This window comes from Sinocyclocheilus grahami, unplaced genomic scaffold (genome assembly GCF_001515645.1).
Source record: "Sinocyclocheilus grahami isolate Dianchi unplaced genomic scaffold, SAMN03320097.WGS_v1.1 scaffold604.1, whole genome shotgun sequence".
Taxonomy (NCBI): domain Eukaryota; kingdom Metazoa; phylum Chordata; class Actinopteri; order Cypriniformes; family Cyprinidae; genus Sinocyclocheilus; species Sinocyclocheilus grahami.
The window spans coordinates 14,136-25,287 of record NW_015505783.1 but is presented as its reverse complement, the minus strand read 5'-3'; the positions used below and the strand labels follow the sequence as shown (position 1 = coordinate 25,287).

The window sequence follows — 11,152 nt, the reverse complement described above, 5'->3', positions numbered from 1 at the left end:
ACAACAGTCAAACACATCCATGTTTACACAGAAAAAACTATGGAAGAGCAGCGCAATCGAATAAAACACCTGTAAAGAACTACTAACTGTATGTCTGATTTTTCATGTTTGCATCATGGTGACAAGCTGAAAGCTGCTGTTGTTTTTACAGAACATTTATAGTTAATAAAAGTCTACCTTCAGTCATTTTGAATTTGAATTACCTTGACTTTTGAAAAATATTAAAAGCATTTTCCTCGTATTATTTCTGAACACATAATATGTACAAGACAAGTTTGTACAATATGTACTTGTAGTTTATGCATCTTTTCTGCAAAGATATTTAACAAGTGATTTGTTTAACATTTACACCATGTTGACAACTTCATGTGTGCTGCACTTAGAATAGAATTTTCTCAAATTCTAACTAAAGGGTTAATAAAGTAAAAGTAACTTGAATCATGTTGTAGTTACATTTTCAAGTTGACTAGTTAAAAATCGTAAAAAATCGAGAATCGGTCAAACATTCTGGAAAAATCGAGATTAAAATTTTTTGCAAAATTGCCCAGCCCTAGCTTGTAGCTATGAGAGAGGGGGACACAGGAATGTTTCCTGATCGGAAATGTGTGGGTTTAGTTCAAATCAGTCTCGGCCAGTGGACTAAAACATACACTGTTATGGTAGTGACATGAAAAATGCAGGATACAGTTTTTTTACATAAACTTTCATAATTTACAAAGAAAATATAAAATAAATATATACATTTTTAACTTCACTTTTTAAAAGGATCAAAAATATACTTTTAAAAACAACAAGGGAAATAAAAAACAAAAAAATATTTCAATATCATTATAAGTTGAAATTTAGGGGTTTGGGAACTGAAAAGTACTGTACTGAAAGTACCCAATAAATGACGATTTCATATACAGCATATTAAGCTTACTAATGTTTTAAATATTATTGTGGGTCTCAATAGATAATTGAAGGATCTTAATAAATATCTAAGAATTCTGTAGAATGGCCCATATATATATTATAAGCTTATATGTATATACCTATATATATAATCCTTTTAAAGGGGTCATATGATGCTACATGCACTTTTACAAGTTGTTTGAACTGAAATGTGTGTTGGCAGTGTGTGTACACAACCACCCTAAAATGATAAAAATCCACCCAGTGTTTTTTTTTTTTTTTAATTTGGGTAAATGTTTACCCCTTTCTCAAATCGAGCCGATCTCAGATGCCTGTCTGTGTGACATCACACAGACAGGCCCCTCCCACTATAGTTTGATTGACAGTAACCTTTCAGCACAGACTGGACTTGTGTCTTACCTTAGACCCGCCCCGAGTGACTGTCATCAGTCCACCATTGTTTCACCGCCGGAGCAGATGTAGACAAGAATGACTCCTCTAAGCGATTGAGGTGTTCTGTTGTTTGGATGTAGTAATGAACATAGCAGTCGTTATTTTTCTCCCGACATCTGAGCCGCTGAAGATGCAGTGGATCACGTTTGTTTTTGAAGAGAATGCGCCCCCGATCTACATAAATGCTCTTAAAGGGGTCATATAATACTGCTAAAAAGAACATTATTTGGTGTAACGAAATGTGTTTATGCAGTTTAAAGTTCAAAAAACACATTCTTTTCCACATACTGTACATTATTGTTTCTCCTCTATGCCCCGCCTTTCTGAAACGCGTCGATTTTTACAAAGCTCATCGGTCTGAAAAGTGAGGTGTGCTGTGATTGGCCAGCTATCCAGTGCGTTGTGATTGGCCGAATACTTCAAGCGTGTGATGGAAATGTTATGCCCCTCACCATACTGGGATGCCGTGGCAGGCTGGAGCGACGAGACAAAAACATTAAAACCCATTATAAACAAGGCATTTGTTGCATCCAGTGGGGACATAATTATGGATTATAATGATTTATACTGTCTTTTTACGCGTTGCATTGCATCGCGCCGTGTAAACAAAACTCTTTTTCATGCATTTCTGATCGGAGAAACGACAAACAACAAGCGCTACTCTACACTGCTCAAAACTCGTGTTTGAATCGTCAGTGGCAAATCCTTTAAATTAAAACGTACTTCCGTGAGTCAGAACAGCCGGCATTGTAGTCTACTCTCCCAGGATCAGGAAACAGTCCTCCAACAGTTAAACTGTTCTGGAACAGAAATACAACTTAACCACTGATTTGTAGTCGTGTCCTCTTTTGGAAGATCAAACAAAGTAGTTTCACTTTCACAACGAAAAACACAGCGGGCTAGCGTGAGCCGAACCCCCGTTTGGCTAGAGTGAGCTGAGGTGGCGGAGTCGAGAACGGCGCGTCTGGCGGATGCGATGAATGAGCGGCAACCACATGTGACGACCCCGGGCTGGACTCCGCTTCGTCCACGGTGAAAGCCGATTTGGATTTGAGACTTTAGTCTTTGCAACTTTACAGATCTTATTTATGCACCAAGAGCTTGTAACACTCCAAAGAGAAAGGAACAATTGAAATCGCATCACATGACCCCTTTAAACGAATTGTACAGTATGCATTTTTCGATTGTTTTCACCTCCAGTCATTTTTGCATCTTATTCTTCTGGAGTCTTTAGGTTTCAGTCTAATACTGAGTGTGAGAATTCAAGAGCATAGATGTTTTTGTGTGGAGGGCGATATGAATAGTTATGCATAATCATACACCCATGCCTTGCCCTTCAGGTTTGCCAAACATTCAACAGTTATATAATCTTTGCTCAGAGGATATAAATATTATGTAAAACACATTAAATGTGATGTCAGTAAGACTGACAAGTACTCTTTCACCTTGTTGCATCTTACTTATAAAGCATTAAATGAATCTGATTAAGGTGTAATATCCCTCACACAAATACCTGTGTGGGAGAACAGCCAGGTGACGGATATTTCTCAGAAACTGCAGCTGTTACAATTCATGTTGTTCACGTTTCGCTATAGACTGACCAAAGGACATTTAAAAGAACAATTCACCCCCCTATATCCGAACCTCTTACACCTAATATATTTACTTGAAGTACCCTGAGGTTTTTTAAATCAATATTTTAATGAGGAAGTATCACATTTGCACGTAACGCTTCTCTGACACTGGCTTATAGTCAAATGACATGCAGGCAAACAAATAAAATATTTAGTTTTTGTAGTTTTATTTTGTTTTTGAAATTATTTTAATTGTAAATTTTTTGTGAGTTAATTATTAGCTTCTCACGAAGCCCCTGCAGTTACTTCACAAATAATAATGTTTAATCCACTTCATGTTGTTAATTACAACAAATGGAGTAGATTTTCTTACTCTTTGTATTTTTATATCAATATGGATACAAGATTGTCCTATTTAAAGCAATGTGATAAATGAGTTAAGTTATCTAAAAGTAGTCAGATTATATTATATGTAAGGGATAATGTACATCCAGCCGGTTGTTATCTCAGAATAAACCTCGACAGGGTGATCAGGAGTCTTGTATCAGCCTGAAGGGGGTTATTCTGCTATAACAACTGGCTGGATGTACATTATCCCGCTTATTACACGGCTACTTGGCACATAAGTAAATAATTAGACACGAAATATTGATTTGAGTTGAAATATCTGAACGCAAAGCTTCCGTGAAGACATTTCACCACAAAAATAATTAAGGCAATAAAAGAATTAAGACGAAAATGTTTTAAAACCTTACCACATTTGTCTGTACGAAAGGAGAGCGAGGCCGCGATACCAGGATGACATTATTAAATAATTGTACACCATTTTGAATCGAGTTTTAATATTTTACTAGCTACACAAACGCAAAGCTTCCACCAAGAAAAAACAGTTCAAGCAAGAGTACAGCGCCGACTGCGGTTACCCGGATGAGCCTGTGTTATCAGCTTTTACCGGTTATTATCAAGGGATAACATACCTCAGGATGTCGCGACTGACCAATCAGAATCAAGTATTCCACAGAGCCGTGCAATATATATATTATTTTACCATACTGGTAAAAAATGTATAGCCTGAATGCGCTGCAAGTCGCTTTGGATAAAAACGTCTGCTAAATGCATTAAGTAATATTAGCTAAAATGTGTAATGCAATGGATTACGTTACTAACTACAATTCTTGTCATGGAATCAGTAACAGATTACAGTTTGTGAGTCACTGTCAGTGCCAGTTTCTTTGGCCTGCCAATGCAACTCGTGATATGCACCTAGCATCTTTTGTTTTTATTTATAGATCACTGACACAACTGTTATACAATCTTGTGTCAAAATGTCTTTTCCCAATATCACATACAGCAGGCTAAACAGTGTGCTTGAAACGTCAGAAAAGGGCAACAACTGAGAGATTCTTGAAATGCTTTCAGTTTACTCCAGAAATAATTAATACTTTACACCAAAACATCTCTTTCTACAACACCACCAATGTAGTAAGTGTAAAAACTCCAATATTTTTTTCTTTCAAGCATTTACAATTGAAGGACAAGTCTGTTATTAGACCTGCAGAGAAGAGATTCGCAGAGCCATCTGATCATTGCTTATTCACATATTTCACTCATGATTGCAATAAATGTGCAGAGATTGATAATCCTCTGCCACAGGTTTTGAGCTCACTACTGAAAAAGAAGCATTTTATACAAACATTGGAGGACCAGCTTTGGATTGGGTTTAACTAACTAATCTTATTACAATAGCACGGGACATTTCTCCTGTTTTAGAACATTTTAGATTTGGTAATTTTAGAAGTTATCCACAATAAACTAACTTTTGTGCTTTCTGATTTAAGAGAAAAAAACAAAACATTGAAATACTGAGAAGACAAGTTTACTTGAGACCTAAACTATTCTCATTTGAAGCACATGCTTGTGACGATTTCATAAATCATAAACCAATAAAAAATTAAAAAGGAAGCATTTTATAATCAGGACAGACTAACTTGTTTAAGCCCTAGAAAAAAAAGAAAGAAATGGCACCGTTAACAGTCATCTACAACAAAAGAACAGAGGTCAGTGAATATCCAGTGTCTGAACAGAAACTACAATCAAGCTGTAAACATTTCAAACGAAATCGATGCTCTTACATGAGAGGCAGTTTATTAGGTAGACGGCTAACCTTGGCATCAAGTCCTTTGATTATTCACATTACTTCACGCGTACTGTACACAGATCCACGCACATACGTATAGTTTATGAGCGGACAGACAATAAACTGAGATTAGCACAACTAAAACTGAGAAGTTGGTATATTGTTGCCATTGTGCTATGAATACTGGTGCGAAACGCTCGGATAAGAACGGTAAGAATGAAGAAGAATCTGACATCTACAGCTGCTGAGACGGTCCTGTGTTTGACCACTGATTCACGATACTGAGGATGTCCCAAACAGGCCCAGAAAGTCTCTCCTCGGTCTCACATTAAATCCTGTACCACAGCGAAACCAGTGCTCTCAGTAAACTGGACTGAGCATCGCATTAAGCCACTTATTTAAATGCTTTCTCACATCTGGGATTGCAGACCCAGAAAATCCACCACACTAGACGCTTCACTACCAAACCCCATCAACATTAGGACTAGTCCTGCCAAACGATTAATCGCGATTAATCGCATCCAAAAGAAGTTTTTGTTTACATAATATGTGTGTGTGTACTGTGTATATTTATCATGGATATGTAAATACACACACATACAGTATATATTTAAGAAAAATGTTGTTTATATTAGTGCTGTCAAACTATTAATCGCGATTAATCGCATCCAAAAGAAGTTTTTGTTTACATAATGTGTGTGTACTGTGTATTTTCATTATGTATATATAAAAGCACACACATACAGTATATATTTAGAAAATATTTACATGTATTTATATTCATATAATTTATATTATACAAACATAAAATTTTTCTTAAATATATGCATGCATGTGTATTTATATATTCATAATCAATATACACGGCACACACACACAGACATATATTATGTAAACCAAAACGTTTATTTTGGATGCGATTAATCGCTTGACAGCAGTAAATTAAATATATTAATATATAATATAATTATACAAATATGTAAATATACTGCGTGTATTTATATATACATAAAAAAGCACACACATACAGTATATATTTAGAAAATATTTACATGTATTTATATTCATATAATTTATATTATATAAACATAAAATTTTTCTTAAATATATGCATGCATGTGTATTTATATATTCATAATCAATATACACGGCACACACACACAGACATATATTATGTAAACCAAAACGTTTATTTTGGATGCGATTAATCGCTTGACAGCAGTAAATTAAATATATTAATATATAATATAATTATACAAATATGTAAATATCTTCAAAAAATATACTGCGTGTATTTATATATACATAATAAATATACACAGTACACACTCATATTGTGTAAACAAAACCCTTATTTTGGATGCGATTAATCGCGATTAATTGCTTGAAAGCAGTAGTTAAAACTTTTTGAAAATGTGCTCTTGAAAACTAACTTGACAGTAGCTGCGTCTTGAGAGAAATTCTCAACATGAGTGTGTAATATTGGCAATACGACTTAAGATTTCAACTACTTTGATCAATTAAAGACATAACCTCTGTTGTTTAGCAGTTTAAAGAACGAAGACTATGAATATGCGATTCATGCAAAAACTCAACCAACTCTATACAACAGCATATCCACAACATCATTACAAACACTTCTGACAGCTTCCTCTTTAAACACTACTTATTTCAAGACGCAAGAGTGAAGTGTAGTTGGCATTAGGAAAAGAGAATCTCATGCAAGTATTCCTTAAAACGGACGAAGAAACGGACAAGCGGTCATTTGCTAAGACTTTTATGTCACATGTCCCCAGACCGTGATCTTCATCTGAACACTAAAAAAGGCTGGTGTAGGGCTGCACGACTATGACAAAAATCATAATTGTCGATTATTCCCTTGAAATTGTAATTGCGATTATTAATTACGATTATCACAATTTACACTGAATGATGTTTATACCATTGTTTGACGCATGCCATATTTTTATATGAAAATAAACAAGCTGAAAACACTCTACCTGAAAAACCTTTAGTGCTTTTCTATAGTATTAAGCCTCAAATGTCAAATATACATCGGATTGGTTTATTCGTTAAATTATAAAAAAAGTTAAAATATGAATGGTATTATAATGTTATACTAAAACTAAAACAATGGAAAAACCCTTAAGATAACATGTAGAAAGAAAAAAACATCTTAAGCATGCAGAATAACATAAGTGGACTAATTGCCACTTTGAACGATTATGTAATTGTGGCATCCATAATTGTAATCGCGATTAGAAATTCGATTGATTAATTAATTAATTGTGCAGCCCTACTGGTAAGGCAATCAGCTTTCATGTGATGCAGCCATTAGCGCACTGAAATAAAAAAGACGTGATAGTAGTTGCAGTATAGGATTTCAGTCGGGTAGGAAAAGGTGGAAAATGCTGGAGAATTTCGCCGAGGCTTCTGTGCTTGGTGTGGTGGTTATCTGATGCTGGAGAGAGAGTTTTGATTAATGTTGTAAGTGGCCACCAGAGGCGTGCCGTTGCTGGTCATACAGTCCTGCTGAAGGGCTTCGAAGTAAGATGCTTGCACAGGTTTGTGACACTGCAGCACACGCCGGGCATCTTCTGTCTTAAACCACTCCCTCTTCCTACCTGAGAACAACGAGAGGCACCAGAAACCAGTCAACATAGCGCCACAGAATTATGGTAATCAGCAGCGGATTTTGAGACTGCGCTCTGAGCTGCTCTTATTTGTTTCTATGGCAATGCTTGTAACTGCAAAAATGGATCCATGTGCATCTTTGGAGTTGAATGGAGCAAAACAAAAAAACTCAAGCAAGTATAATTGGATAAAACAAAATTGCAAAAACATGCATATCGAAAATCAACTGATGCGGTTACTGCCACTTTCTAAATAAATTACGTAATTATGGGTTTGACGAAGTAAAGGCAGCAAAACAGTAGTTTTTTTTTCTTACCAATATTTACTGAATCCTCCCAGTCCTCCAGAACTTCAGTGACGATGAGAACATAGACATACGTTCTATGCTTCCTGTCTTTGTTCTGTAAAGAACAACAACTTTTTTCAGCAGCCTCATGGGAAATACTAAATGTGACCCTGGAGCACAAAAGCAGTCTTCAGTCGCTGGGTATATTTGTAGCAATAGCCAACAATACATTGTATGGGTCAAAATTATAGATTTGTCTTTTATGCCAAAAATCATTAGGATATTAAGTAAAGATCATGTTCCATGAAGATATTTTGTAAATTTCCTACCGTAAATATATAAAAACTTAATTTTTGATTAGTAATATGCATTGCTAAGAACTTCATTTGGACAACTTTAAAGATGATTTTCTCAATATTTTGATTTTTTTGCACCCTCAGATTCCAGATTTTCAAATAGTTAAATATTGTCCTATCCTAACAAACCATACATACAAAACCGACTGGTTTTGTGGTCCAGGGTCACGAATCACAAGCAATAATATTTTAGTGACGCATTAAAAATATGGCTGCAACTAATGATTATTTTGAGAATAAACCAATCTATTATTTCTTTGATTAACTGGATGTAAAATTCTAATTATTACAAATCAATAATTGCAATTAAAAGAAGAATGTTTTTTTAATGTTATTTCACATGCCCAATGTTGTTTCCCAAATAATGTGCAATTTAAAGGCAATGACAAATACAGGTGCATCTCAGTAAATTAGAATGTCGTGGAAAAGTTCATTTATTTCAGTAATTCAACTCAAATTGTGAAACTTGTGTATTAAATAAATTCAGTGCACACAGACTGAAGTAGTTTAAGTCTTTGGTTCTTTTAATTGTGATGATTTTGGCTCACATTTAACAAAAACCCACCAATTCACTATCTCAACAAATTAGAACACTTCATAAGACCAATAAAAAAAAACATTTTTAGTGAATTGTTGGCCTTCTGGAAAGTATGTTCCTTTACTGTACATGTACTCAATACTTGGTAGGGGCTCATTTTGCTTTAATTACTGCCTCAATTCGGCGTGGCATGGAGACAATCAGCCTGTGGCACTGCTGAGGTGGTGTGCAAGCCCAGGTTTCTTTGACAGTGGCCTTCAGCTCATCTGCATTTTTTGGTCTCTTGTTTCTCATTTTCCTCTTGACAAAACCCCATAGATTGGGGTTCATAGGGTTCAGGTCTGGTGAGTTTGCTGGCCAGTCAAGCACACCAACACCATGGTCACTTAACCAACTTTTGGTGCTTTTGGCAGTGTGGGCAGGTGCCAAATCCTGCTGGAAAATGAAATCAGCATCTACAAAAAGCTGGTCAGCAGAAGGAAGCTCTAATTTATTGAGATGCACCTGTAAATGTACTCCTTGTCAATACGTAAGCTATGTGATACATATTGTGCAAAAGGGGGTTAAATGTAAACATTACATTCTAAACAATTATAAACATCAATTGCTGATCGCTTACCAATTTAAAATAACTAACTAAATAAAAAAACCTCAAATGCATTAAACTGCAGACTGCATTTGAATTAGAATGCATTTGTTTGAAGTGCCACTGCACCACTAATACCATTGTTGTGGAGTCAATTTCTTTTTGACTGTTGATTATACCATCAGAAAACACTCACCTCAAAAACGCCTACCAATCGTCCTAATGTACCTTTGACTCCTGCCTGCGGGAATAAAACCAAAGTGTGAAACACTGAATTCAGGACATATATAACATCCTGTAGCATTTTACAGCATCTTGAAACCTTTTATTTCAGCATAATCAGTTCTCTGCAGATAAATATGAAATAAGTTGGCACAGAAATCTGTGGACTGGAGGATGCGGAGAGAATTTTCCGTCTCTCCCATAGACGCTGCATTAGAAACACCCTCGCATTAGGGCTGCACGAATTGAAATCGTGATTAGGCAGAAGCGGCGATTGTCATGCGTATCTTTCAGTGAAGCACGGTTCTGTGATCAGCAGTAAATCTCCATCTGAAGGCCAGAGGGCGCTCTCGTGCTGAACCTCCAAATACGCCTCGCAGAAGAAACCCAGGAAATCCCTATAGCTGCAGCTGAATAAACTGAAGATTCAACTGCTTTCATTGATTCAACGTGACTAATAAACACACAACTACGACAATATATGGTTTATCCGAGTTGGTATTATTATAATTTTTATTATAATAAAGTATATAATAATGCAATGCTAATCGACATAGCCTTTATCTCTGTTTAGAATACTATGAAATATGTTGCATGCCTTACAGAAGGATTTACTTCAAACACTCGGCTGACGTTATGAAGTGAGTTTGGAGTAAAAATATGTTATTAAATGTGGTATTTTCATGTGCTTTCAGACGGAGCAGCATTTACTTCACAGAGCCGTAGTTCACTGAGAAGCTACGCAAACAGCTGTCATAATCGCAGAACGATTTCATAATCGTACGGTTATATTGTCCGCAATAGCTTGTAAGTGATCTATGGCTCTGTGTAGAATGACATTGACAGGTGACATTATTTCACGCACACTTCAACCATCGCACATTAAAAGAAAATGTTTAAATGTGTAAAAGCATTAACAAATTACTTTCAGCATACCATGAATAACTCCTAAAGATCCTCCTTCTATCCGCAGCAATATAATCAGCACAGCCAGCGAAGCATCGAATGCAACTCTTAAATACAGATCTCCCGCGGGTCCTTAAACACTCCTAAAGTGAGCTGTATCAAACTTAAGGCCATAAAAAGTTTTAAATACATTAAATGGTATAAGAAATGTCTTAATGATAATTTCAAGAGGTCTTACAGGTTGGGACGGAAAGACAAGTGTCGCGATACGGCTGGATTAAACTGCAAAAGGCAGTGATGTTATTGAATAAATATGAGTGCTGCACGTTTCGCGTCAAAAACGCGGCGCGGATGTCTTTATTAGAATGTATCTGAAGGGAACCGACTGTCCTCAGAAACGTGTCGTTGCCATTTTAATTTCATTTGACCTATAATTCCTGCTAAAGCAACGTTTATGAGCGCGGAGCTGCTTTGTGTGCAGCCGGTACCGGGGAAAGCACAATATTTCAGCTCCTAAAGCGCCACCTGGTGGCAGGGAATGAATTTGCATTTCCAACAAGCCTTTC

General features: G+C 36.0%; 1 pseudogene; it reads right to left on the bottom strand.

The window, feature by feature from the left end:
- Nucleotides 1-7,394: 7,394 nt before the first annotated feature.
- Nucleotides 7,395-11,152, bottom strand: part of LOC107557483 (diphosphoinositol polyphosphate phosphohydrolase 1-like) — a 10,102-nt pseudogene continuing 6,344 nt past the window's right edge.